Here is a 22,546-nt window from a genome sequence, read left to right as displayed (position 1 = left end):
ATAATTGAGGAAATGGCTGCTTTAAGATAAATAATTGAAACAGGTACATTTACACAATCAGTAGGTTTGGTGATGTTTAGAATGGATTAGGAAATACTCTGCAATCTGCTTAATTTGAAGTAGGCCAGATGAATCTTTGCTTTGGCCGGGAATCGAACCCGGGTCAACTGCTTGGAAGGCAGCTATGCTCACCACTATACCACCAATGCCACATAATTCAATGTAAAATCGTTATGATCGGAAAGATGCAATTACTGGTCATTCTTGGGGTTTGAAGTTTTACATTTTTATTGTGCACTGAACTAATTTGACTTGCACCATCAGTGACTGCTGACAAAGAGTCAGATCAGAAACCGTTGTCTGTGTTCAATTTGATCTACATTAAGAAGAAACTTAATCCACAGGAAGGCAACAAAATGTAATCAAAGAAAGACCTTTTGATTTTCAACATGACAGAGATGTCCACCCAAAAACCTATAGCAGTTCCAGTGCTAAAATAGTCTCCAACGCTGTACATTCCGTCAAATTCCATGACTGTTGACAGTCTGAGGCCATAGTATAGCTTTAGTTCACTATAGCTTTTGTTCACAACACAAAAAAACTTTTCCAGAATTTGGTTCTTAAAGTCTATGTGTTGCAATAAATATTTGCTCTTAGGCGTGCTTGACTGCTTGCTGAATTTAAGACAATTGAGCCTAATTGTAGACGTTCCGGAAGGTCATTTTACACACCGATGGGACTCTACGCACATTTTTGTGGCAAAAGAAATCCAAAATCAGGACGTCAGTTGGACAATGCAAGTTCATGGAATGACTGATTCTATACAACTGTGCAAGTGTTCACTTGGTGGATTAAGAGGGAGATTGTCTCCCTGATGGTCTAGTGGCTAGGATCCGACGCTTTCACCGTCGTGGCCCGGGTTCGATTCCCGGTCAGGGAAGAGTTTCATTTCTATATTCATTATCTAATGTCAAATATCATTGTTAATGACATAATTGAGGAAATGGCTGCTTTACGATAAACAATTAAAAACAGGTACATTTACGCAATCAGTAGGTTTGGTGATGTTTAGAATGGATTAGGAAATACTCTGCAATCTGCTTACTTCGAAGTAGGACAGATAAATCTTTGTATTGGCCGGGAATCGAACCGGGGTCAACTGCTTGGAAGGCAGCTATGCTCACCACTATACCACCAATGCCACATAATTCAATGTAAAATCGTTATGATCGGAAAGATGCAATTACTGGTCATTCTTGGGGTTTGAAGTTTTACATTTTTATTGTGCACTGAACTAATTTGACTTGCACCATCAGTGACTGCTGACAAAGAGTCAGATCAGAAACCGTTGTCTGTGTTCAATTTGATCTACATTAAGAAGAAACTTAATCCACAGGAAGGCAACAAAATGTAATCAAAGAAAGACCTTTTGATTTTCAACATGACAGAGATGTCCACCCAAAAACCTATAGCAGTTCCAGTGCTAAAATAGTCTCCAACGCTGTACATTCCGTCAAATTCCATGACTGTTGACAGTTTGAGGCCATAGTATAGCTTTAGTTCACTATAGCTTTTGTTCACAACACAAAAACACTTTTCCAGAATTTGGTTCTTAAAGTCTATGTGTTGCAATAAATATTTGCTCTTAGGCGTGCTTGACTGCTTGCTGAATTTAAGACAATTGAGCCTAATTGTAGACGTTCCGGAAGGTCATTTTACACACCGATGGGACTCTACGCACATTTTTGTGGCAAAAGAAATCCAAAATCAGGACGTCAGTTGGACAATGCAAGTTCATGGAATGACTGATTCTATACAACTGTGCAAGCGTTCACTTGGTGGAAAAAGAATAATAGTGTCTCCCTGATGGTCTAGTGGCTAGGATCCGACGCTCTCACCGTCGTGGCCCGGGTTCGATTCCCGGTCAGGGAAGAGTTTCATTTCTGTACTCAGTATCTCTTGTCAAAAATCATTGTTGATGACATAATTGAGGAAATGGCTGCTTTACGATAAACAATTAAAAACAGGTACATTTACACAATCAGTAGGTTTGGTGATGTTTAGAATGGATTAGGAAATACTCTGCAATCTGCTTACTTCGAAGTAGGACAGATAAATCTTTGTATTGGCCGGGAATCGAACCCGGGTCAACTGCTTGGAAGGCAGCTATGCTCACCACTATACCACCAATGCCACATAATTCAATGTAAAATCGTTATGATCGGAAAGATGCAATTACTGGTCATTCTTGGGGTTTGAAGTTTTACATTTTTATTGTGCACTGAACTAATTTGACTTGCACCATCAGTGACTGCTGACAAAGAGTCAGATCAGAAACCGTTGTCTGTGTTCAATTTGATCTACATTAAGAAGAAACTTAATCCACAGGAAGGCAACAAAATGTAATCAAAGAAAGACCTTTTGATTTTCAACATGACAGAGATGTCCACCCAAAAACCTATAGCAGTTCCAGTGCTAAAATAGTCTCCAACGCTGTACATTCCGTCAAATTCCATGACTGTTGACAGTTTGAGGCCATAGTATAGCTTTAGTTCACTATAGCTTTTGTTCACAACACAAAAACACTTTTCCAGAATTTGGTTCTTAAAGTCTATGTGTTGCAATAAATATTTGCTCTTAGGCGTGCTTGACTGCTTGCTGAATTTAAGACAATTGAGCCTAATTGTAGACGTTCCGGAAGGTCATTTTACACACCGATGGGACTCTACGCACATTTTTGTGGCAAAAGAAATCCAAAATCAGGACGTCAGTTGGACAATGCAAGTTCATGGAATGACTGATTCTATACAACTGTGCAAGCGTTCACTTGGTGGAAAAAGAATAATAGTGTCTCCCTGATGGTCTAGTGGCTAGGATCCGACGCTCTCACCGTCGTGGCCCGGGTTCGATTCCCGGTCAGGGAAGAGTTTCATTTCTGTACTCAGTATCTCTTGTCAAAAATCATTGTTGATGACATAATTGAGGAAATGGCTGCTTTAGGATAAACAATTAAAAACAGGTACATTTACACAATCAGTAGGTTTGGTGATGTTTAGAATGGATTAGGAAATACTCTGCAATCTGCTTACTTCGAAGTAGGACAGATAAATCTTTGCATTGGCCGGGAATCGAATCCAGGTCAACTGCTTGGAAGGCAGCTACGCTCACCACTATACCACCAATGCCACATAATTCAATGTAAAATCGTTATGATCGGAAAGATGAAATGACTGGTCTTTCTTGGGGTTTGAAGTTTTACATTTTTATTGTGCACTAAACTAATTTGACTTGCACCATCAGTGACTGCTGACAAAGAGTCAGATCAGAAACCGTTGTCTGTGTTCAATTTGATCTACATTAAGATGAAACTTAATCCACAGGAAGGCAACAAAATGTAATCAAAGAAAGACCTTTTGATTTTCAACATGACAGTGATGTCCACCCAAAAACCTATAGCAGTTCCAGTGCTAAAATAGTCTCCAACGCTGTACATTCCGTCAAATTCCATGACTGTTGACAGTCTGAGGCCATAGTATAACTTTAGTTCACAACACAAAAAAACTTTTCCAGAATTTGGTTCTTAAAGTCTATGTGTTGCAATAAATATTTGCTCTTAGGCGTGCTTGACTGCTTGCTAAATTTAAGACAATTGAGCCTAATTGTAGACGTTCCGGAAGGTCATTTTACACACCGATGGGACTCTACGCACATTTTTGTGGCAAAAGAAATCCAAAATCAGGACGTCAGTTGGACAATGCAAGTTCATGGAATGACTGATTCTATACAACTGTGCAAGCATTCACTTGGTGGATGAAGAGGAATAGTGTCTCCCTGATGGTCTAGTGGATAGGATCCGACGCTCTCACCGTCGTGGCCCGGGTTCGATTCCCGGTCAGGGAAGAGTTTCATTACTGTACTCTGTATCTATTGTCAAAAATCATTGTTGATGTCATAATTGAGGAAATGGCTGCTTTAAGATAAATAATTGAAACAGGTACATTTACACAATCAGTAGGTTTGGTGATGTTTAGAATGGATTAGGAAATACTCTGCAATCTGCTTAATTTGAAGTAGGCCAGATGAATCTTTGCTTTGGCCGGGAATCGAACCCGGGTCAACTGCTTGGAAGGCAGCTATGCTCACCACTATACCACCAATGCCACATAATTCAATGTAAAATCGTTATGATCGGAAAGATGCAATTACTGGTCATTCTTGGGGTTTGAAGTTTTACATTTTTATTGTGCACTGAACTAATTTGACTTGCACCATCAGTGACTGCTGACAAAGAGTCAGATCAGAAACCGTTGTCTGTGTTCAATTTGATCTACATTAAGAAGAAACTTAATCCACAGGAAGGCAACAAAATGTAATCAAAGAAAGACCTTTTGATTTTCAACATGACAGAGATGTCCACCCAAAAACCTATAGCAGTTCCAGTGCTAAAATAGTCTCCAACGCTGTACATTCCGTCAAATTCCATGACTGTTGACAGTCTGAGGCCATAGTATAGCTTTAGTTCACTATAGCTTTTGTTCACAACACAAAAAAACTTTTCCAGAATTTGGTTCTTAAAGTCTATGTGTTGCAATAAATATTTGCTCTTAGGCGTGCTTGACTGCTTGCTGAATTTAAGACAATTGAGCCTAATTGTAGACGTTCCGGAAGGTCATTTTACACACCGATGGGACTCTACGCACATTTTTGTGGCAAAAGAAATCCAAAATCAGGACGTCAGTTGGACAATGCAAGTTCATGGAATGACTGATTCTATACAACTGTGCAAGTGTTCACTTGGTGGATTAAGAGGGAGATTGTCTCCCTGATGGTCTAGTGGCTAGGATCCGACGCTTTCACCGTCGTGGCCCGGGTTCGATTCCCGGTCAGGGAAGAGTTTCATTTCTATATTCATTATCTAATGTCAAATATCATTGTTAATGACATAATTGAGGAAATGGCTGCTTTACGATAAACAATTAAAAACAGGTACATTTACGCAATCAGTAGGTTTGGTGATGTTTAGAATGGATTAGGAAATACTCTGCAATCTGCTTACTTCGAAGTAGGACAGATAAATCTTTGTATTGGCCGGGAATCGAACCGGGGTCAACTGCTTGGAAGGCAGCTATGCTCACCACTATACCACCAATGCCACATAATTCAATGTAAAATCGTTATGATCGGAAAGATGCAATTACTGGTCATTCTTGGGGTTTGAAGTTTTACATTTTTATTGTGCACTGAACTAATTTGACTTGCACCATCAGTGACTGCTGACAAAGAGTCAGATCAGAAACCGTTGTCTGTGTTCAATTTGATCTACATTAAGAAGAAACTTAATCCACAGGAAGGCAACAAAATGTAATCAAAGAAAGACCTTTTGATTTTCAACATGACAGAGATGTCCACCCAAAAACCTATAGCAGTTCCAGTGCTAAAATAGTCTCCAACGCTGTACATTCCGTCAAATTCCATGACTGTTGACAGTTTGAGGCCATAGTATAGCTTTAGTTCACTATAGCTTTTGTTCACAACACAAAAACACTTTTCCAGAATTTGGTTCTTAAAGTCTATGTGTTGCAATAAATATTTGCTCTTAGGCGTGCTTGACTGCTTGCTGAATTTAAGACAATTGAGCCTAATTGTAGACGTTCCGGAAGGTCATTTTACACACCGATGGGACTCTACGCACATTTTTGTGGCAAAAGAAATCCAAAATCAGGACGTCAGTTGGACAATGCAAGTTCATGGAATGACTGATTCTATACAACTGTGCAAGCGTTCACTTGGTGGAAAAAGAATAATAGTGTCTCCCTGATGGTCTAGTGGCTAGGATCCGACGCTCTCACCGTCGTGGCCCGGGTTCGATTCCCGGTCAGGGAAGAGTTTCATTTCTGTACTCAGTATCTCTTGTCAAAAATCATTGTTGATGACATAATTGAGGAAATGGCTGCTTTACGATAAACAATTAAAAACAGGTACATTTACACAATCAGTAGGTTTGGTGATGTTTAGAATGGATTAGGAAATACTCTGCAATCTGCTTACTTCGAAGTAGGACAGATAAATCTTTGTATTGGCCGGGAATCGAACCCGGGTCAACTGCTTGGAAGGCAGCTATGCTCACCACTATACCACCAATGCCACATAATTCAATGTAAAATCGTTATGATCGGAAAGATGCAATTACTGGTCATTCTTGGGGTTTGAAGTTTTACATTTTTATTGTGCACTGAACTAATTTGACTTGCACCATCAGTGACTGCTGACAAAGAGTCAGATCAGAAACCGTTGTCTGTGTTCAATTTGATCTACATTAAGAAGAAACTTAATCCACAGGAAGGCAACAAAATGTAATCAAAGAAAGACCTTTTGATTTTCAACATGACAGAGATGTCCACCCAAAAACCTATAGCAGTTCCAGTGCTAAAATAGTCTCCAACGCTGTACATTCCGTCAAATTCCATGACTGTTGACAGTTTGAGGCCATAGTATAGCTTTAGTTCACTATAGCTTTTGTTCACAACACAAAAACACTTTTCCAGAATTTGGTTCTTAAAGTCTATGTGTTGCAATAAATATTTGCTCTTAGGCGTGCTTGACTGCTTGCTGAATTTAAGACAATTGAGCCTAATTGTAGACGTTCCGGAAGGTCATTTTACACACCGATGGGACTCTACGCACATTTTTGTGGCAAAAGAAATCCAAAATCAGGACGTCAGTTGGACAATGCAAGTTCATGGAATGACTGATTCTATACAACTGTGCAAGCGTTCACTTGGTGGAAAAAGAATAATAGTGTCTCCCTGATGGTCTAGTGGCTAGGATCCGACGCTCTCACCGTCGTGGCCCGGGTTCGATTCCCGGTCAGGGAAGAGTTTCATTTCTGTACTCAGTATCTCTTGTCAAAAATCATTGTTGATGACATAATTGAGGAAATGGCTGCTTTAGGATAAACAATTAAAAACAGGTACATTTACACAATCAGTAGGTTTGGTGATGTTTAGAATGGATTAGGAAATACTCTGCAATCTGCTTACTTCGAAGTAGGACAGATAAATCTTTGTATTGGCCGGGAATCGAACCCGGGTCAACTGCTTGGAAGGCAGCTATGCTCACCACTATACCACCAATGCCACATAATTCAATGTAAAATCGTTATGATCGGAAAGATGCAATTACTGGTCATTCTTGGGGTTTGAAGTTTTACATTTTTATTGTGCACTGAACTAATTTGACTTGCACCATCAGTGACTGCTGACAAAGAGTCAGATCAGAAACCGTTGTCTGTGTTCAATTTGATCTACATTAAGATGAAACTTAATCCACAGGAAGGCAACAAAATGTAATCAAAGAAAGACCTTTTGATTTTCAACATGACAGAGATGTCCACCCAAAAACCTATAGCAGTTCCAGTGCTAAAATAGTCTCCAACGCTGTACATTCCGTCAAATTCCATGACTGTTGACAGTCTGAGGCCATAGTATAGCTTTAGTTCACTATAGCTTTTGTTCACAACACAAAAAAACTTTTCCAGAATTTGGTTCTTAAAGTCTATGTGTTGCAATAAATATTTGCTCTTAGGCGTGCTTGACTGCTTGCTGAATTTAAGACAATTGAGCCTAATTGTAGACGTTCCGGAAGGTCATTTTACACACCGATGGGACTCTACGCACATTTTTGTGGCAAAAGAAATCCAAAATCAGGACGTCAGTTGGACAATGCAAGTTCATGGAATGACTGATTCTATACAACTGTGCAAGTGTTCACTTGGTGGATTAAGAGGGAGATTGTCTCCCTGATGGTCTAGTGGCTAGGATCCGACGCTTTCACCGTCGTGGCCCGGGTTCGATTCCCGGTCAGGGAAGAGTTTCATTTCTATATTCATTATCTAATGTCAAATATCATTGTTAATGACATAATTGAGGAAATGGCTGCTTTACGATAAACAATTAAAAACAGGTACATTTACGCAATCAGTAGGTTTGGTGATGTTTAGAATGGATTAGGAAATACTCTGCAATCTGCTTACTTCGAAGTAGGACAGATAAATCTTTGTATTGGCCGGGAATCGAACCGGGGTCAACTGCTTGGAAGGCAGCTATGCTCACCACTATACCACCAATGCCACATAATTCAATGTAAAATCGTTATGATCGGAAAGATGCAATTACTGGTCATTCTTGGGGTTTGAAGTTTTACATTTTTATTGTGCACTGAACTAATTTGACTTGCACCATCAGTGACTGCTGACAAAGAGTCAGATCAGAAACCGTTGTCTGTGTTCAATTTGATCTACATTAAGAAGAAACTTAATCCACAGGAAGGCAACAAAATGTAATCAAAGAAAGACCTTTTGATTTTCAACATGACAGAGATGTCCACCCAAAAACCTATAGCAGTTCCAGTGCTAAAATAGTCTCCAACGCTGTACATTCCGTCAAATTCCATGACTGTTGACAGTTTGAGGCCATAGTATAGCTTTAGTTCACTATAGCTTTTGTTCACAACACAAAAACACTTTTCCAGAATTTGGTTCTTAAAGTCTATGTGTTGCAATAAATATTTGCTCTTAGGCGTGCTTGACTGCTTGCTGAATTTAAGACAATTGAGCCTAATTGTAGACGTTCCGGAAGGTCATTTTACACACCGATGGGACTCTACGCACATTTTTGTGGCAAAAGAAATCCAAAATCAGGACGTCAGTTGGACAATGCAAGTTCATGGAATGACTGATTCTATACAACTGTGCAAGCGTTCACTTGGTGGAAAAAGAATAATAGTGTCTCCCTGATGGTCTAGTGGCTAGGATCCGACGCTCTCACCGTCGTGGCCCGGGTTCGATTCCCGGTCAGGGAAGAGTTTCATTTCTGTACTCAGTATCTCTTGTCAAAAATCATTGTTGATGACATAATTGAGGAAATGGCTGCTTTACGATAAACAATTAAAAACAGGTACATTTACACAATCAGTAGGTTTGGTGATGTTTAGAATGGATTAGGAAATACTCTGCAATCTGCTTACTTCGAAGTAGGACAGATAAATCTTTGTATTGGCCGGGAATCGAACCCGGGTCAACTGCTTGGAAGGCAGCTATGCTCACCACTATACCACCAATGCCACATAATTCAATGTAAAATCGTTATGATCGGAAAGATGCAATTACTGGTCATTCTTGGGGTTTGAAGTTTTACATTTTTATTGTGCACTGAACTAATTTGACTTGCACCATCAGTGACTGCTGACAAAGAGTCAGATCAGAAACCGTTGTCTGTGTTCAATTTGATCTACATTAAGAAGAAACTTAATCCACAGGAAGGCAACAAAATGTAATCAAAGAAAGACCTTTTGATTTTCAACATGACAGAGATGTCCACCCAAAAACCTATAGCAGTTCCAGTGCTAAAATAGTCTCCAACGCTGTACATTCCGTCAAATTCCATGACTGTTGACAGTCTGAGGCCACAGTATAGCTTTAGTTCACTATAGCTTTTGTTCACAACACAAAAAAACTTTTCCAGAATTTGGTTCTTAAAGTCTATGTGTTGCAATAAATATTTGCTCTTAGGCGTGCTTGACTGCTTGCTGAATTTAAGACAATTGAGCCTAATTGTAGACGTTCCGGAAGGTCATTTTACACACCGATGGGACTCTACGCACATTTTTGTGGCAAAAGAAATCCAAAATCAGGACGTCAGTTGGACAATGCAAGTTCATGGAATGACTGATTCTATACAACTGTGCAAGTGTTCTCTTGGTGGATTAAGAGGAAGAGTGTCTCCCTGATGGTCTAGTGGCTAGGATCCGACGCTCTCACCGTCGTGGCCCGGGTTCGATTCCCGGTCAGGGAAGAGTTTCATTTCTGTACTCAGTATCTCTTGTCAAAAATCATTGTTGATGACATAATTGAGGAAATGGCTGCTTTACGAAAAACAATTAAAAACAGGTACATTTACGCAATCAGTAGGTTTGGTGATGTTTAGAATGGATTAGGAAATACTCTGCAATCTGCTTACTTCGAAGTAGGACAGATAAATCTTTGTATTGGCCGGGAATCGAACCCGGGTCAACTGCTTGGAAGGCAGCTATGCTCACCACTATACCACCAATGCCACATAATTCAATGTAAAATCGTTATGATCGGAAAGATGCAATTACTGGTCATTCTTGGGGTTTGAAGTTTTACATTTTTATTGTGCACTGAACTAATTTGACTTGCACCATCAGTGACTGCTGACAAAGAGTCAGATCAGAAACCGTTGTCTGTGTTCAATTTGATCTACATTAAGAAGAAACTTAATCCACAGGAAGGCAACAAAATGTAATCAAAGAAAGACCTTTTGATTTTCAACATGACAGAGATGTCCACCCAAAAACCTATAGCAGTTCCAGTGCTAAAATAGTCTCCAACGCTGTACATTCCGTCAAATTCCATGACTGTTGACAGTTTGAGGCCATAGTATAGCTTTAGTTCACTATAGCTTTTGTTCACAACACAAAAACACTTTTCCAGAATTTGGTTCTTAAAGTCTATGTGTTGCAATAAATATTTGCTCTTAGGCGTGCTTGACTGCTTGCTGAATTTAAGACAATTGAGCCTAATTGTAGACGTTCCGGAAGGTCATTTTACACACCGATGGGACTCTACGCACATTTTTGTGGCAAAAGAAATCCAAAATCAGGACGTCAGTTTGACAATGCAAGTTCATGGAATGACTGATTCTATACAACTGTGCAAGCGTTCACTTGGTGGAAAAAGAATAATAGTGTCTCCCTGATGGTCTAGTGGCTAGGATCCGACGCTCTCACCGTCGTGGCCCGGGTTCGATTCCCGGTCAGGGAAGAGTTTCATTTCTGTACTCAGTATCTCTTGTCAAAAATCATTGTTGATGACATAATTGAGGAAATGGCTGCTTTACGATAAACAATTAAAAACAGGTACATTTACACAATCAGTAGGTTTGGTGATGTTTAGAATGGATTAGGAAATACTCTGCAATCTGCTTACTTCGAAGTAGGACAGATAAATCTTTGTATTGGCCGGGAATCGAACCCCGGGTCATCTGCTTGGAAGGCAGCTATGCTCACCACTATACCACCAATGCCACATAATTCAATGTAAAATCGTTATGATCGGAAAGATGCAATTACTGGTCATTCTTGGGGTTTGAAGTTTTACATTTTTATTGTGCACTGAACTAATTTGACTTGCACCATCAGTGACTGCTGACAAAGAGTCAGATCAGAAACCGTTGTCTGTGTTCAATTTGATCTACATTAAGAAGAAACTTAATCCACAGGAAGGCAACAAAATGTAATCAAAGAAAGACCTTTTGATTTTCAACATGACAGAGATGTCCACCCAAAAACCTATAGCAGTTCCAGTGCTAAAATAGTCTCCAACGCTGTACATTCCGTCAAATTCCATGACTGTTGACAGTTTGAGGCCATAGTATAGCTTTAGTTCACTATAGCTTTTGTTCACAACACAAAAACACTTTTCCAGAATTTGGTTCTTAAAGTCTATGTGTTGCAATAAATATTTGCTCTTAGGCGTGCTTGACTGCTTGCTGAATTTAAGACAATTGAGCCTAATTGTAGACGTTCCGGAAGGTCATTTTACACACCGATGGGACTCTACGCACATTTTTGTGGCAAAAGAAATCCAAAATCAGGACGTCAGTTGGACAATGCAAGTTCATGGAATGACTGATTCTATACAACTGTGCAAGCGTTCACTTGGTGGAAAAAGAATAATAGTGTCTCCCTGATGGTCTAGTGGCTAGGATCCGACGCTCTCACCGTCGTGGCCCGGGTATGATTCCCGGTCAGGGAAGAGTTTCATTTCTGTACTCAGTATCTCTTGTCAAAAATCATTGTTGATGACATAATTGAGGAAATGGCTGCTTTACGATAAACAATTAAAAACAGGTACATTTACACAATCAGTAGGTTTGGTGATGTTTAGAATGGATTAGGAAATACTCTGCAATCTGCTTACTTCGAAGTAGGACAGATAAATCGTTGTATTGGCCGGGAATCGAACCCGGGTCAACTGCTTGGAAGGCAGCTATGCTCACCACTATACCACCAATGCCACATAATTCAATGTAAAATCGTTATGATTGGAAAGATGCAATTACTGGTCATTCTTGGGGTTTGAAGTTTTACATTTTTATTGTGCACTGAACTAATTTGACTTGCACCATCAGTGACTGCTGACAAAGAGTCAGATCAGAAACCGTTGTCTGTGTTCAATTTGATCTACATTAAGAAGAAACTTAATCCACAGGAAGGCAACAAAATGTAATCAAAGAAAGACCTTTTGATTTTCAACATGACAGAGATGTCCACCCAAAAACCTATAGCAGTTCCAGTGCTAAAATAGTCTCCAACGCTGTACATTCCGTCAAATTCCATGACTGTTGACAGTCTGAGGCCATAGTATAGCTTTAGTTCACTATAGCTTTTGTTCACAACACAAAAAAACTTTTCCAGAATTTGGTTCTTAAAGTCTATGTGTTGCAATAAATATTTGCTCTTAGGCGTGCTTGACTGCTTGCTGAATTTAAGACAATTGAGCCTAATTGTAGACGTTCCGGAAGGTCATTTTACACACCGATGGGACTCTACGCACATTTTTGTGGCAAAAGAAATCCAAAATCAGGACGTCAGTTGGACAATGCAAGTTCATGGAATGACTGATTCTATACAACTGTGCAAGCGTTCACTTGGTGGATAAAGAAGAATAGTGTCTCCCTGATGGTCTAGTGGCTAGGATCCAACGCTCTCACCGTCGTGGCCCGGGTTCGATTCCCGGTCAGGGAAGATTTTCATTTCTGTACTCAGTATCTCTTGTCAAAAATCATTGTTGATGACATTATTGAGGAAATGGCTGCTTTAAGATAAACAATTAAAAACAGGCACATTTACACAATCAGTAGGTTTGGTGATGTTTAGAATGGATTAGGAAATACTCTGCAATCTGCTTACTTCGAAGTAGGACAGATAAATCTTTGCATTGGCCGGGAATTGAACCCGGGTCAACTGCTTGGAAGGCAGCTATGCTCACCACTATACCACCAATGCCACATAATTCAATGTAAAATCGTTATGATCGGAAAGATGCAATTACTGGTCATTCTTGGGGTTTGAAGTTTTACATTTTTATTGTGCACTGAACTAATTTGACTTGCACCATCAGTGACTGCTGACAAAGAGTCAGATCAGAAACCGTTGTCTGTGTTCAATTTGATCTACATTAAGAAGAAACTTAATCCACAGGAAGGCAACAAAATGTAATCAAAGAAAGACCTTTTGATTTTCAACATGACAGAGATGTCCACCCAAAAACCTATAGCAGTTCCAGTGCTAAAATAGTCTCCAACGCTGTACATTCCGTCAAATTCCATGACTGTTGACAGTCTGAGGCCATAGTATAGCTTTAGTTCACAACACAAAAAAACTTTTCCAGAATTTGGTTCTTAAAGTCTATGTGTTGCAATAAATATTTGCTCTTAGGCGTGCTTGACTGCTTGCTAAATTTAAGACAATTGAGCCTAATTGTAGACGTTCCGGAAGGTCATTTTACACACCGATGGGACTCTACGCACATTTTTGTGGCAAAAGAAATCCAAAATCAGGACGTCAGTTGGACAATGCAAGTTCATGGAATGACTGATTCTATACAACTGTGCAAGCATTCACTTGGTGGATGAAGAGGAATAGTGTCTCCCTGATGGTCTAGTGGCTAGGATCCGACACTCTCAACGTCGTGGCCCGGGTTCGATTCCCGGTCAGGGAAGAGTTTCATTACTGTACTCTGTATCTATTGTCAAAAATCATTGTTGATATCATAATTGAGGAAATGGCTGCTTTAAGATAAATAATTGAAACCGGTACATTTACACAATCAGTAGGTTTGGTGATGTTTAGAATGGATTAGGAAATACTCTGCAATCTGCTTAATTTGAAGTAGGCCAGATGAATCTTTGCTTTGGCCGGGAATCGAACCCGGGTCAACTGCTTGGAAGGCAGCTATGCTCACCACTATACCACCAATGCCACATAATTCAATGTAAAATCGTTATGATCGGAAAGATGCAATTACTGGTCATTCTTGGGGTTTGAAATTTTACATTTTTATTGTGCACTGAACTAATTTGACTTGCACCATCAGTGACTGCTGACAAAGAGTCAGATCAGAAACCGTTGTCTGTGTTCAATTTGATCTACATTAAGAAGAAACTTAATCCACAGGAAGGCAACAAAATGTAATCAAAGAAAGACCTTTTGATTTTCAACATGACAGAGATGTCCACCCAAAAACCTATAGCAGTTCCAGTGCTAAAATAGTCTCCAACGCTGTACATTCCGTCAAATTCCATGACTGTTGACAGTCTGAGGCCATAGTATAGCTTTAGTTCACTATAGCTTTTGTTCACAACACAAAAAAACTTTTCCAGAATTTGGTTCTTAAAGTCTATGTGTTGCAATAAATATTTGCTCTTAGGCGTGCTTGACTGCTTGCTGAATTTAAGACAATTGAGCCTAATTGTAGATGTTCCAGAAGGCCATTTTACACACCGATGGGACTCTACGCACATTTTTGTGGCAAAAGAAATCCAAAATCAGGACGTCAGTTGGACAATGCAAGTTCATGGAATGACTGATTCTATACAACTGTGCAAGCGTTCACTTGGTGGATAAAGAGTAATATTGTCTCCCTGATGGTCTAGTGGCTAGGATCCGACGCTCTCACCGTCGTGGCCCGGGTTCGATTCCCGGTTAGGGAAGAGTTTCACTTCTGTACTCTGTATCTATTGTCAAAAATCATTGTTGATGACTTAATTGAGGAAATGGCTGCTTTAAGATAAATAATTAAAAATAGGTACATTTACACAATCAGTAACTTTGGTGATGTTTAGAATGGATTAGGAAATACTCTGCAATCTGCTTAATTTGAAGTAGGACAGATGAATCTTTGCATTGGCAGGGAATCGAACCCGGGTCAACTGCTTGGAAGACAGCTATGCTCACCACTATACCACCAATGCCACGTAATTCAATGTAAAATCGTTATGATCGGAAAGATGAAATGACTGGTCTTTCTTGGGGTTTGAAGTTTTACATTTTTATTGTGCACTAAACTAATTTGACTTGCACCAACAGTGACTGCTGACAAAGAGTCAGATCAGAAACCGTTGTCTGTGTTCAATTTGATCTACATTAAGAAGAAACTTAATCCACAGGAAGGCAACAAAATGTAATCAAAGAAAGACCTTTTGATTTTCAACATGACAGAGATGTCCACCCAAAAACCTATAGCAGTTCCAGTGCTAAAATAGTCTCCAACGCTGTACATTCCGTCAAATTCCATGACTGTTGACAGTCTGAGGCCATAGTATAACTTTAGTTCACAACACAAAAAAACTTTTCCAGAATTTGGTTCTTAAAGTCTATGTGTTGCAATAAATATTTGCTCTTAGGCGTGCTTGACTGCTTGCTAAATTTAAGACAATTGAGCCTAATTGTAGACGTTCCGGAAGGTCATTTTACACACCGATGGGACTCTACGCACATTTTTGTGGCAAAAGAAATCCAAAATCAGGACGTCAGTTGGACAATGCAAGTTCATGGAATGACTGATTCTATACAACTGTGCAAGCATTCACTTGGTGGATGAAGAGGAATAGTGTCTCCCTGATGGTCTAGTGGCTAGGATCCGACGCTCTCACCGTCGTGGCCCGGGTTCGATTCCCGATCAGGGAAGAGTTTCATTACTGTACTCTGTATCTATTGTCAAAAATCATTGTTGATGTCATAATTGAGGAAATGGCTGCTTTAAGATAAATAATTGAAACAGGTACATTTACACAATCAGTAGGTTTGGTGATGTTTAGAATGGATTAGGAAATACTCTGCAATCTGCTTAATTTGAAGTAGGCCAGATGAATCTTTGCTTTGGCCAGGAATCGAACCCGGGTCAACTGCTTGGAAGGCAGCTATGCTCACCACTATACCACCAATGCCACATAATTCAATGTAAAATCGTTATGATCGGAAAGATGCAATTACTGGTCATTCTTGGGGTTTGAAGTTTTACATTTTTATTGTGCACTGAACTAATTTGACTTGCACCATCAGTGACTGCTGACAAAGAGTCAGATCAGAAACCGTTGTCTGTGTTCAATTTGATCTACATTAAGAAGAAACTTAATCCACAGGAAGGCAACAAAATGTAATCAAAGAAAGACCTTTTGATTTTCAACATGACAGAGATGTCCACCCAAAAACCTATAGCAGTTCCAGTGCTAAAATAGTCTCCAACGCTGTACATTCCGTCAAATTCCATGACTGTTGACAGTCTGAGGCCATAGTATAGCTTTAGTTCACTATAGCTTTTGTTCACAACACAAAAAACTTTTCCAGAATTTGGTTCTTAAAGTCTATGTGTTGCAATAAATATTTGCTCTTAGGCGTGCTTGACTGCTTGCTGAATTTAAGACAATTGAGCCTAATTGTAGACGTTCCGGAAGGTCATTTTACACACCGATGGGACTCTACGCACATTTTTGTGGCAAAAGAAATCCAAAATCAGGACGTCAGTTGGACAATGCAAGTTCATGGAATGACTGATTCTATACAACTGTGCAAGTGTTCACTTGGTGGATTAAGAGGGAGATTGTCTCCCTGATGGTCTAGTGGCTAGGATCCGACGCTTTCACCGTCGTGGCCCGGGTTCGATTGCCGGTCAGGGAAGAGTTTCATTTCTATATTCATTATCTAATGTCAAATATCATTGTTAATGACATAATTGAGGAAATGGCTGCTTTAAGATTAATAATTAAAAATAGGTACATTTACACAATCAGTAACTTTGGTGATGTTTAGAATGGATTAGGAAATACTCTGCAATCTGCTTAATTTGAAGTAGGACAGATGAATCTTTGCATTGGCTTGGAATCGAACCCAGGTCAACTGCTTGGAAGGCAGCTATGCTCACCACTATACCACCAATGCCACGTAATTCAATGTAAAATCGTTATGATCGGAGAGATGAAATGACTGGTCTTTCTTGGGGTTTGAAGTTTTACATTTTTATTGTGCACTAAACTAATTTGACTTGCACCATCAGTGACTGCTGACAAAGAGTCAGATCAGAAACCGTTGTCTGTGTTCAATTTGATCTACATTAAGATGAAACTTAATCCACAGGAAGGCAACAAAATGTAATCAAAGAAAGACCTTTTGATTTTCAACATGACAGAGATGTCCACCCAAAAACCTATAGCAGTTCCAGTGCTAAAATAGTCTCCAACGCTGTACATTCCGTCAAATTCCATGACTGTTGACAGTTTGAGGCCATAGTATAGCTTTAGTTCACTATAGCTTTTGTTCACAACACAAAAACACTTTTCCAGAATTTGGTTCTTAAAGTCTATGTGTTGCAATAAATATTTGCTCTTAGGCGTGCTTGACTGCTTGCTGAATTTAAGACAATTGAGCCTAATTGTAGACGTTCCGGAAGGTCATTTTACACACCGATGGGACTCTACGCACATTTTTGTGGCAAAAGAAATCCAAAATCAGGACGTCAGTTGGACAATGCAAGTTCATGGAATGACTGATTCTATACAACTGTGCAAGCGTTCACTTGGTGGAAAAAGAATAATAGTGTCTCCCTGATGGTCTAGTGGCTAGGATCCGACGCTCTCACCGTCGCTGCCCGGGTTCGATTCCCGGTCAGGGAAGAGTTTCATTTCTGTACTCAGTATTTCTTGTCAAAAATCATTGTTGATGACATAATTGAGGAAATGGCTGCTTTACGATAAACAATTAAAAACAGGTATATTTACGGAATCAGTAGGTTTGGTGATGTTTAGAATGGATTAGGAAATACTCTGCAATCTGCTTACTTCGAAGTAGGACAGATAAATCTTTGTATTGGCTGGGAATCGAACCCGGGTTAACTGCTTGGAAGGCAGCTATGCTCACCATTATACCACCAATGCCACATAATTCAATGTAAAATCGTTATGATCGGAAAGATGCAATTACTGGTCATTCTTGGGGTTTGAAGTTTTACATTTTTATTGTGCACTGAACTAATTTGACTTGCACCATCAGTGACTGCTGACAAAGAGTCAGATCAGAAACCGTTGTCTGTGTTCAATTTGATCTACATTAAGAAGAAACTTAATCCACAGGAAGGCAACAAAATGTAATCAAAGAAAGACCTTTTGATTTTCAACATGACAGAGATGTCCACCCAAAAACCTATAGCAGTTCCAGTGCTAAAATAGTCTCCAACGCTGTACATTCCGTCAAATTCCATGACTGTTGACAGTCTGAGGCCATAGTATAGCTTTAGTTCACTATAGCTTTTGTTCACAACACAAAAAACTTTTCCAGAATTTGGTTCTTAAAGTCTATGTGTTGCAATAAATATTTGCTCTTAGGCGTGCTTGACTGCTTGCTGAATTTAAGACAATTGAGCCTAATTGTAGACGTTCCGGAAGGTCATTTTACACACCGATGGGACTCTACGCACATTTTTGTGGCAAAAGAAATCCAAAATCAGGACGTCAGTTGGACAATGCAAGTTCATGGAATGACTGATTCTATACAACTGTGCAAGTGTTCACTTGGTGGATTAAGAGGGAGATTGTCTCCCTGATGGTCTAGTGGCTAGGATCCGACGCTTTCACCGTCGTGGCCCGGGTTCGATTGCCGGTCAGGGAAGAGTTTCATTTCTATATTCATTATCTAATGTCAAATATCATTGTTAATGACATAATTGAGGAAATGGCTGCTTTAAGATTAATAATTAAAAATAGGTACATTTACACAATCAGTAACTTTGGTGATGTTTAGAATGGATTAGGAAATACTCTGCAATCTGCTTAATTTGAAGTAGGACAGATGAATCTTTGCATTGGCTTGGAATCGAACCCAGGTCAACTGCTTGGAAGGCAGCTATGCTCACCACTATACCACCAATGCCACGTAATTCAATGTAAAATCGTTATGATCGGAAAGATGAAATGACTGGTCTTTCTTGGGGTTTGAAGTTTTACATTTTTATTGTGCACTAAACTAATTTGACTTGCACCATCAGTGACTGCTGACAAAGAGTCAGATCAGAAACCGTTGTCTGTGTTCAATTTGATCTACATTAAGATGAAACTTAATCCACAGGAAGGCAACAAAATGTAATCAAAGAAAGACCTTTTGATTTTCAACATGACAGAGATGTCCACCCAAAAACCTATAGCAGTTCCAGTGCTAAAATAGTCTCCAACGCTGTACATTCCGTCAAATTCCATGACTGTTGACAGTTTGAGGCCATAGTATAGCTTTAGTTCACTATAGCTTTTGTTCACAACACAAAAACACTTTTCCAGAATTTGGTTCTTAAAGTCTATGTGTTGCAATAAATATTTGCTCTTAGGCGTGCTTGACTGCTTGCTGAATTTAAGACAATTGAGCCTAATTGTAGACGTTCCGGAAGGTCATTTTACACACCGATGGGACTCTACGCACATTTTTGTGGCAAAAGAAATCCAAAATCAGGACGTCAGTTGGACAATGCAAGTTCATGGAATGACTGATTCTATACAACTGTGCAAGCGTTCACTTGGTGGAAAAAGAATAATAGTGTCTCCCTGATGGTCTAGTGGCTAGGATCCGACGCTCTCACCGTCGTGGCCCGGGTTCGATTCCCGGTCAGGGAAGAGTTTCATTTCTGTACTCAGTATTTCTTGTCAAAAATCATTGTTGATGACATAATTGAGGAAATGGCTGCTTTAAGATAAACAATTAAAAACAGGTACATTTACACAATCAGTAGGTTTGGTGATGTTTAGAATGGATTAGGAAATACTCTGCAATCTGCTTACTTCGAAGTAGGACAGATAAATCTTTGCATTGGCCGGGAATCGAACCCGGGTCAACTGCTTGGAAGGCAGCTATGCTCACCACTATACCACCAATGCCACATAATTCAATGTAAAATCGTTATGATCGGAAAGATGCAATTACTGGTCATTCTTGGGGTTTGAAGTTTTACATTTTTATTGTGCACTGAACTAATTTGACTTGCACCATCAGTGACTGCTGACAAAGAGTCAGATCAGAAACCGTTGTCTGTGTTCAATTTGATCTACATTAAGAAGAAACTTAATCCACAGGAAGGCAACAAAATGTAATCAAAGAAAGACCTTTTGATTTTCAACATGACAGAGATGTCCACCCAAAAACCTATAGCAGTTCCAGTGCTAAAATAGTCTCCAACGCTGTACATTCCGTCAAATTCCATGACTGTTGACAGTCTGAGGCCATAGTATAGCTTTAGTTCACTATAGCTTTTGTTCACAACACAAAAAAACTTTTCCAGAATTTGGTTCTTAAAGTCTATGTGTTGCAATAAATATTTGCTCTTAGGCGTGCTTGACTGCTTGCTGAATTTAAGACAATTGAGCCTAATTGTAGACGTTCCGGAAGGTCATTTTACACACCGATGGGACTCTACGCACATTTTTGTGGCAAAAGAAATCCAAAATCAGGACGTCAGTTGGACAATGCAAGTTCATGGAATGACTGATTCTATACAACTGTGCAAGTGTTCACTTGGTGGATTAAGAGGGAGATTGTCTCCCTGATGGTCTAGTGGCTAGGATCCGACGCTTTCACCGTCGTGGCCCGGGTTCGATTGCCGGTCAGGGAAGAGTTTCATTTCTATATTCATTATCTAATGTCAAATATCATTGTTAATGACATAATTGAGGAAATGGCTGCTTTAAGATTAATAATTAAAAATAGGTACATTTACACAATCAGTAACTTTGGTGATGTTTAGAATGGATTAGGAAATACTCTGCAATCTGCTTAATTTGAAGTAGGACAGATGAATCTTTGCATTGGCTTGGAATCGAACCCAGGTCAACTGCTTGGAAGGCAGCTATGCTCACCACTATACCACCAATGCCACGTAATTCAATGTAAAATCGTTATGATCGGAAAGATGAAATGACTGGTCTTTCTTGGGGTTTGAAGTTTTACATTTTTATTGTGCACTAAACTAATTTGACTTGCACCATCAGTGACTGCTGACAAAGAGTCAGATCAGAAACCGTTGTCTGTGTTCAATTTGATCTACATTAAGATGAAACTTAATCCACAGGAAGGCAACAAAATGTAATCAAAGAAAGACCTTTTGATTTTCAACATGACAGAGATGTCCACCCAAAAACCTATAGCAGTTCCAGTGCTAAAATAGTCTCCAACGCTGTACATTCCGTCAAATTCCGTGACTGTTGACAGTTTGAGGCCATAGTATAGCTTTAGTTCACTATAGCTTTTGTTCACAACACAAAAACACTTTTCCAGAATTTGGTTCTTAAAGTCTATGTGTTGCAATAAATATTTGCTCTTAGGCGTGCTTGACTGCTTGCTGAATTTAAGACAATTGAGCCTAATTGTAGACGTTCCGGAAGGTCATTTTACACACCGATGGGACTCTACGCACATTTTTGTGGCAAAAGAAATCCAAAATCAGGACGTCAGTTGGACAATGCAAGTTCATGGAATGACTGATTCTATACAACTGTGCAAGCGTTCACTTGGTGGAAAAAGAATAATAGTGTCTCCCTGATGGTCTAGTGGCTAGGATCCGACGCTCTCACCGTCGTGGCCCGGGTTCGATTCCCGGTCAGGGAAGAGTTTCATTTCTGTACTCAGTATCTCTTGTCAAAAATCATTGTTGATGACATAATTGAGGAAATGGCTGCTTTAAGATAAATAATTAAAAACAGGTACATTTACACAATCAGTAGGTTTGGTGATGTTTAGAATGGATTAGGAAATACTCTGCAATCTGCTTACTTCGAAGTAGGACAGATAAATATTTGCATTGGCCGGGAATCGAACCCGGGTCAACTGCTTGGAAGGCAGCTATGCTCACCACTATACCACCAATGCCACATAATTCAATGTAAAATCGTTATGATCGGAAAGATGCAATTACTGGTCATTCTTGGGGTTTGAAGTTTTACATTTTTATTGTGCACTGAACTAATTTGACTTGCACCATCAGTGACTGCTGACAAAGAGTCAGATCAGAAACCGTTGTCTGTGTTCAATTTGATCTACATTAAGAAGAAACTTAATCCACAGGAAGGCAACAAAATGTAATCAAAGAAAGACCTTTTGATTTTCAACATGACAGAGATGTCCACCCAAAAACCTATAGCAGTTCCAGTGCTAAAATAGTCTCCAACGCTGTACATTCCGTCAAATTCCATGACTGTTGACAGTCTGAGGCCATAGTATAGCTTTAGTTCACTATAGCTTTTGTTCACAACACAAAAAAACTTTTCCAGAATTTGGTTCTTAAAGTCTATGTGTTGCAATAAATATTTGCTCTTAGGCGTGCTTGACTGCTTGCTGAATTTAAGACAATTGAGCCTAATTGTAGACGTTCCGGAAGGTCATTTTACACACCGATGGGACTCTACGCACATTTTTGTGGCAAAAGAAATCCAAA

General features: G+C 39.5%; 33 non-coding genes across 33 annotated transcripts; 21 read left to right on the top strand and 12 right to left on the bottom strand.

Moving 5' to 3' along the window:
• Nucleotides 1–137: 137 nt before the first annotated feature.
• On the bottom strand, nucleotides 138–209 carry trnag-ucc (transfer RNA glycine (anticodon UCC)). Its single transcript has one exon. It is a non-coding gene; the product is annotated as a tRNA-Gly (tRNA).
• A 659-nt stretch (nucleotides 210–868) lies between these two features.
• trnae-uuc (transfer RNA glutamic acid (anticodon UUC)) lies at nucleotides 869–940 on the top strand. The gene has a single exon. It is a non-coding gene; the product is annotated as a tRNA-Glu (tRNA).
• A 920-nt stretch (nucleotides 941–1,860) lies between these two features.
• trnae-cuc (transfer RNA glutamic acid (anticodon CUC)) lies at nucleotides 1,861–1,932 on the top strand. Its single transcript has one exon. It is a non-coding gene; the product is annotated as a tRNA-Glu (tRNA).
• A 189-nt stretch (nucleotides 1,933–2,121) lies between these two features.
• Nucleotides 2,122–2,193, bottom strand: trnag-ucc (transfer RNA glycine (anticodon UCC)). Its single transcript has one exon. It is a non-coding gene; the product is annotated as a tRNA-Gly (tRNA).
• Nucleotides 2,194–2,852: 659 nt separating this feature from the next.
• trnae-cuc (transfer RNA glutamic acid (anticodon CUC)) lies at nucleotides 2,853–2,924 on the top strand. The gene has a single exon. It is a non-coding gene; the product is annotated as a tRNA-Glu (tRNA).
• Nucleotides 2,925–3,828: 904 nt separating this feature from the next.
• On the top strand, nucleotides 3,829–3,900 carry trnae-cuc (transfer RNA glutamic acid (anticodon CUC)). The gene has a single exon. It is a non-coding gene; the product is annotated as a tRNA-Glu (tRNA).
• A 188-nt stretch (nucleotides 3,901–4,088) lies between these two features.
• Nucleotides 4,089–4,160, bottom strand: trnag-ucc (transfer RNA glycine (anticodon UCC)). Its single transcript has one exon. It is a non-coding gene; the product is annotated as a tRNA-Gly (tRNA).
• Nucleotides 4,161–4,819: 659 nt separating this feature from the next.
• Nucleotides 4,820–4,891, top strand: trnae-uuc (transfer RNA glutamic acid (anticodon UUC)). The gene has a single exon. It is a non-coding gene; the product is annotated as a tRNA-Glu (tRNA).
• A 920-nt stretch (nucleotides 4,892–5,811) lies between these two features.
• On the top strand, nucleotides 5,812–5,883 carry trnae-cuc (transfer RNA glutamic acid (anticodon CUC)). The gene has a single exon. It is a non-coding gene; the product is annotated as a tRNA-Glu (tRNA).
• A 189-nt stretch (nucleotides 5,884–6,072) lies between these two features.
• trnag-ucc (transfer RNA glycine (anticodon UCC)) lies at nucleotides 6,073–6,144 on the bottom strand. Its single transcript has one exon. It is a non-coding gene; the product is annotated as a tRNA-Gly (tRNA).
• A 659-nt stretch (nucleotides 6,145–6,803) lies between these two features.
• Nucleotides 6,804–6,875, top strand: trnae-cuc (transfer RNA glutamic acid (anticodon CUC)). The gene has a single exon. It is a non-coding gene; the product is annotated as a tRNA-Glu (tRNA).
• Nucleotides 6,876–7,064: 189 nt separating this feature from the next.
• trnag-ucc (transfer RNA glycine (anticodon UCC)) lies at nucleotides 7,065–7,136 on the bottom strand. The gene has a single exon. It is a non-coding gene; the product is annotated as a tRNA-Gly (tRNA).
• Nucleotides 7,137–7,795: 659 nt separating this feature from the next.
• trnae-uuc (transfer RNA glutamic acid (anticodon UUC)) lies at nucleotides 7,796–7,867 on the top strand. Its single transcript has one exon. It is a non-coding gene; the product is annotated as a tRNA-Glu (tRNA).
• A 920-nt stretch (nucleotides 7,868–8,787) lies between these two features.
• On the top strand, nucleotides 8,788–8,859 carry trnae-cuc (transfer RNA glutamic acid (anticodon CUC)). Its single transcript has one exon. It is a non-coding gene; the product is annotated as a tRNA-Glu (tRNA).
• A 189-nt stretch (nucleotides 8,860–9,048) lies between these two features.
• On the bottom strand, nucleotides 9,049–9,120 carry trnag-ucc (transfer RNA glycine (anticodon UCC)). The gene has a single exon. It is a non-coding gene; the product is annotated as a tRNA-Gly (tRNA).
• Nucleotides 9,121–9,779: 659 nt separating this feature from the next.
• On the top strand, nucleotides 9,780–9,851 carry trnae-cuc (transfer RNA glutamic acid (anticodon CUC)). Its single transcript has one exon. It is a non-coding gene; the product is annotated as a tRNA-Glu (tRNA).
• A 189-nt stretch (nucleotides 9,852–10,040) lies between these two features.
• Nucleotides 10,041–10,112, bottom strand: trnag-ucc (transfer RNA glycine (anticodon UCC)). Its single transcript has one exon. It is a non-coding gene; the product is annotated as a tRNA-Gly (tRNA).
• Nucleotides 10,113–10,771: 659 nt separating this feature from the next.
• On the top strand, nucleotides 10,772–10,843 carry trnae-cuc (transfer RNA glutamic acid (anticodon CUC)). The gene has a single exon. It is a non-coding gene; the product is annotated as a tRNA-Glu (tRNA).
• A 1,182-nt stretch (nucleotides 10,844–12,025) lies between these two features.
• trnag-ucc (transfer RNA glycine (anticodon UCC)) lies at nucleotides 12,026–12,097 on the bottom strand. The gene has a single exon. It is a non-coding gene; the product is annotated as a tRNA-Gly (tRNA).
• A 659-nt stretch (nucleotides 12,098–12,756) lies between these two features.
• Nucleotides 12,757–12,828, top strand: trnae-cuc (transfer RNA glutamic acid (anticodon CUC)). Its single transcript has one exon. It is a non-coding gene; the product is annotated as a tRNA-Glu (tRNA).
• A 189-nt stretch (nucleotides 12,829–13,017) lies between these two features.
• Nucleotides 13,018–13,089, bottom strand: trnag-ucc (transfer RNA glycine (anticodon UCC)). Its single transcript has one exon. It is a non-coding gene; the product is annotated as a tRNA-Gly (tRNA).
• Nucleotides 13,090–13,732: 643 nt separating this feature from the next.
• Nucleotides 13,733–13,804, top strand: trnae-cuc (transfer RNA glutamic acid (anticodon CUC)). Its single transcript has one exon. It is a non-coding gene; the product is annotated as a tRNA-Glu (tRNA).
• A 188-nt stretch (nucleotides 13,805–13,992) lies between these two features.
• Nucleotides 13,993–14,064, bottom strand: trnag-ucc (transfer RNA glycine (anticodon UCC)). Its single transcript has one exon. It is a non-coding gene; the product is annotated as a tRNA-Gly (tRNA).
• A 659-nt stretch (nucleotides 14,065–14,723) lies between these two features.
• Nucleotides 14,724–14,795, top strand: trnae-cuc (transfer RNA glutamic acid (anticodon CUC)). Its single transcript has one exon. It is a non-coding gene; the product is annotated as a tRNA-Glu (tRNA).
• A 904-nt stretch (nucleotides 14,796–15,699) lies between these two features.
• On the top strand, nucleotides 15,700–15,771 carry trnae-cuc (transfer RNA glutamic acid (anticodon CUC)). Its single transcript has one exon. It is a non-coding gene; the product is annotated as a tRNA-Glu (tRNA).
• Nucleotides 15,772–16,689: 918 nt separating this feature from the next.
• Nucleotides 16,690–16,761, top strand: trnae-uuc (transfer RNA glutamic acid (anticodon UUC)). Its single transcript has one exon. It is a non-coding gene; the product is annotated as a tRNA-Glu (tRNA).
• Nucleotides 16,762–17,681: 920 nt separating this feature from the next.
• Nucleotides 17,682–17,753, top strand: trnae-cuc (transfer RNA glutamic acid (anticodon CUC)). The gene has a single exon. It is a non-coding gene; the product is annotated as a tRNA-Glu (tRNA).
• Nucleotides 17,754–18,672: 919 nt separating this feature from the next.
• Nucleotides 18,673–18,744, top strand: trnae-uuc (transfer RNA glutamic acid (anticodon UUC)). Its single transcript has one exon. It is a non-coding gene; the product is annotated as a tRNA-Glu (tRNA).
• Nucleotides 18,745–19,664: 920 nt separating this feature from the next.
• On the top strand, nucleotides 19,665–19,736 carry trnae-cuc (transfer RNA glutamic acid (anticodon CUC)). The gene has a single exon. It is a non-coding gene; the product is annotated as a tRNA-Glu (tRNA).
• A 189-nt stretch (nucleotides 19,737–19,925) lies between these two features.
• trnag-ucc (transfer RNA glycine (anticodon UCC)) lies at nucleotides 19,926–19,997 on the bottom strand. Its single transcript has one exon. It is a non-coding gene; the product is annotated as a tRNA-Gly (tRNA).
• Nucleotides 19,998–20,656: 659 nt separating this feature from the next.
• On the top strand, nucleotides 20,657–20,728 carry trnae-uuc (transfer RNA glutamic acid (anticodon UUC)). Its single transcript has one exon. It is a non-coding gene; the product is annotated as a tRNA-Glu (tRNA).
• A 920-nt stretch (nucleotides 20,729–21,648) lies between these two features.
• Nucleotides 21,649–21,720, top strand: trnae-cuc (transfer RNA glutamic acid (anticodon CUC)). The gene has a single exon. It is a non-coding gene; the product is annotated as a tRNA-Glu (tRNA).
• A 189-nt stretch (nucleotides 21,721–21,909) lies between these two features.
• Nucleotides 21,910–21,981, bottom strand: trnag-ucc (transfer RNA glycine (anticodon UCC)). Its single transcript has one exon. It is a non-coding gene; the product is annotated as a tRNA-Gly (tRNA).
• Nucleotides 21,982–22,546: the final 565 nt, after the last annotated feature.

This window comes from Nothobranchius furzeri, chromosome 3, assembly GCF_043380555.1.
Source record: "Nothobranchius furzeri strain GRZ-AD chromosome 3, NfurGRZ-RIMD1, whole genome shotgun sequence".
NCBI lineage: Eukaryota > Metazoa > Chordata > Actinopteri > Cyprinodontiformes > Nothobranchiidae > Nothobranchius > Nothobranchius furzeri.
This window is presented reverse-complemented; position numbering and strand designations above follow the sequence as displayed.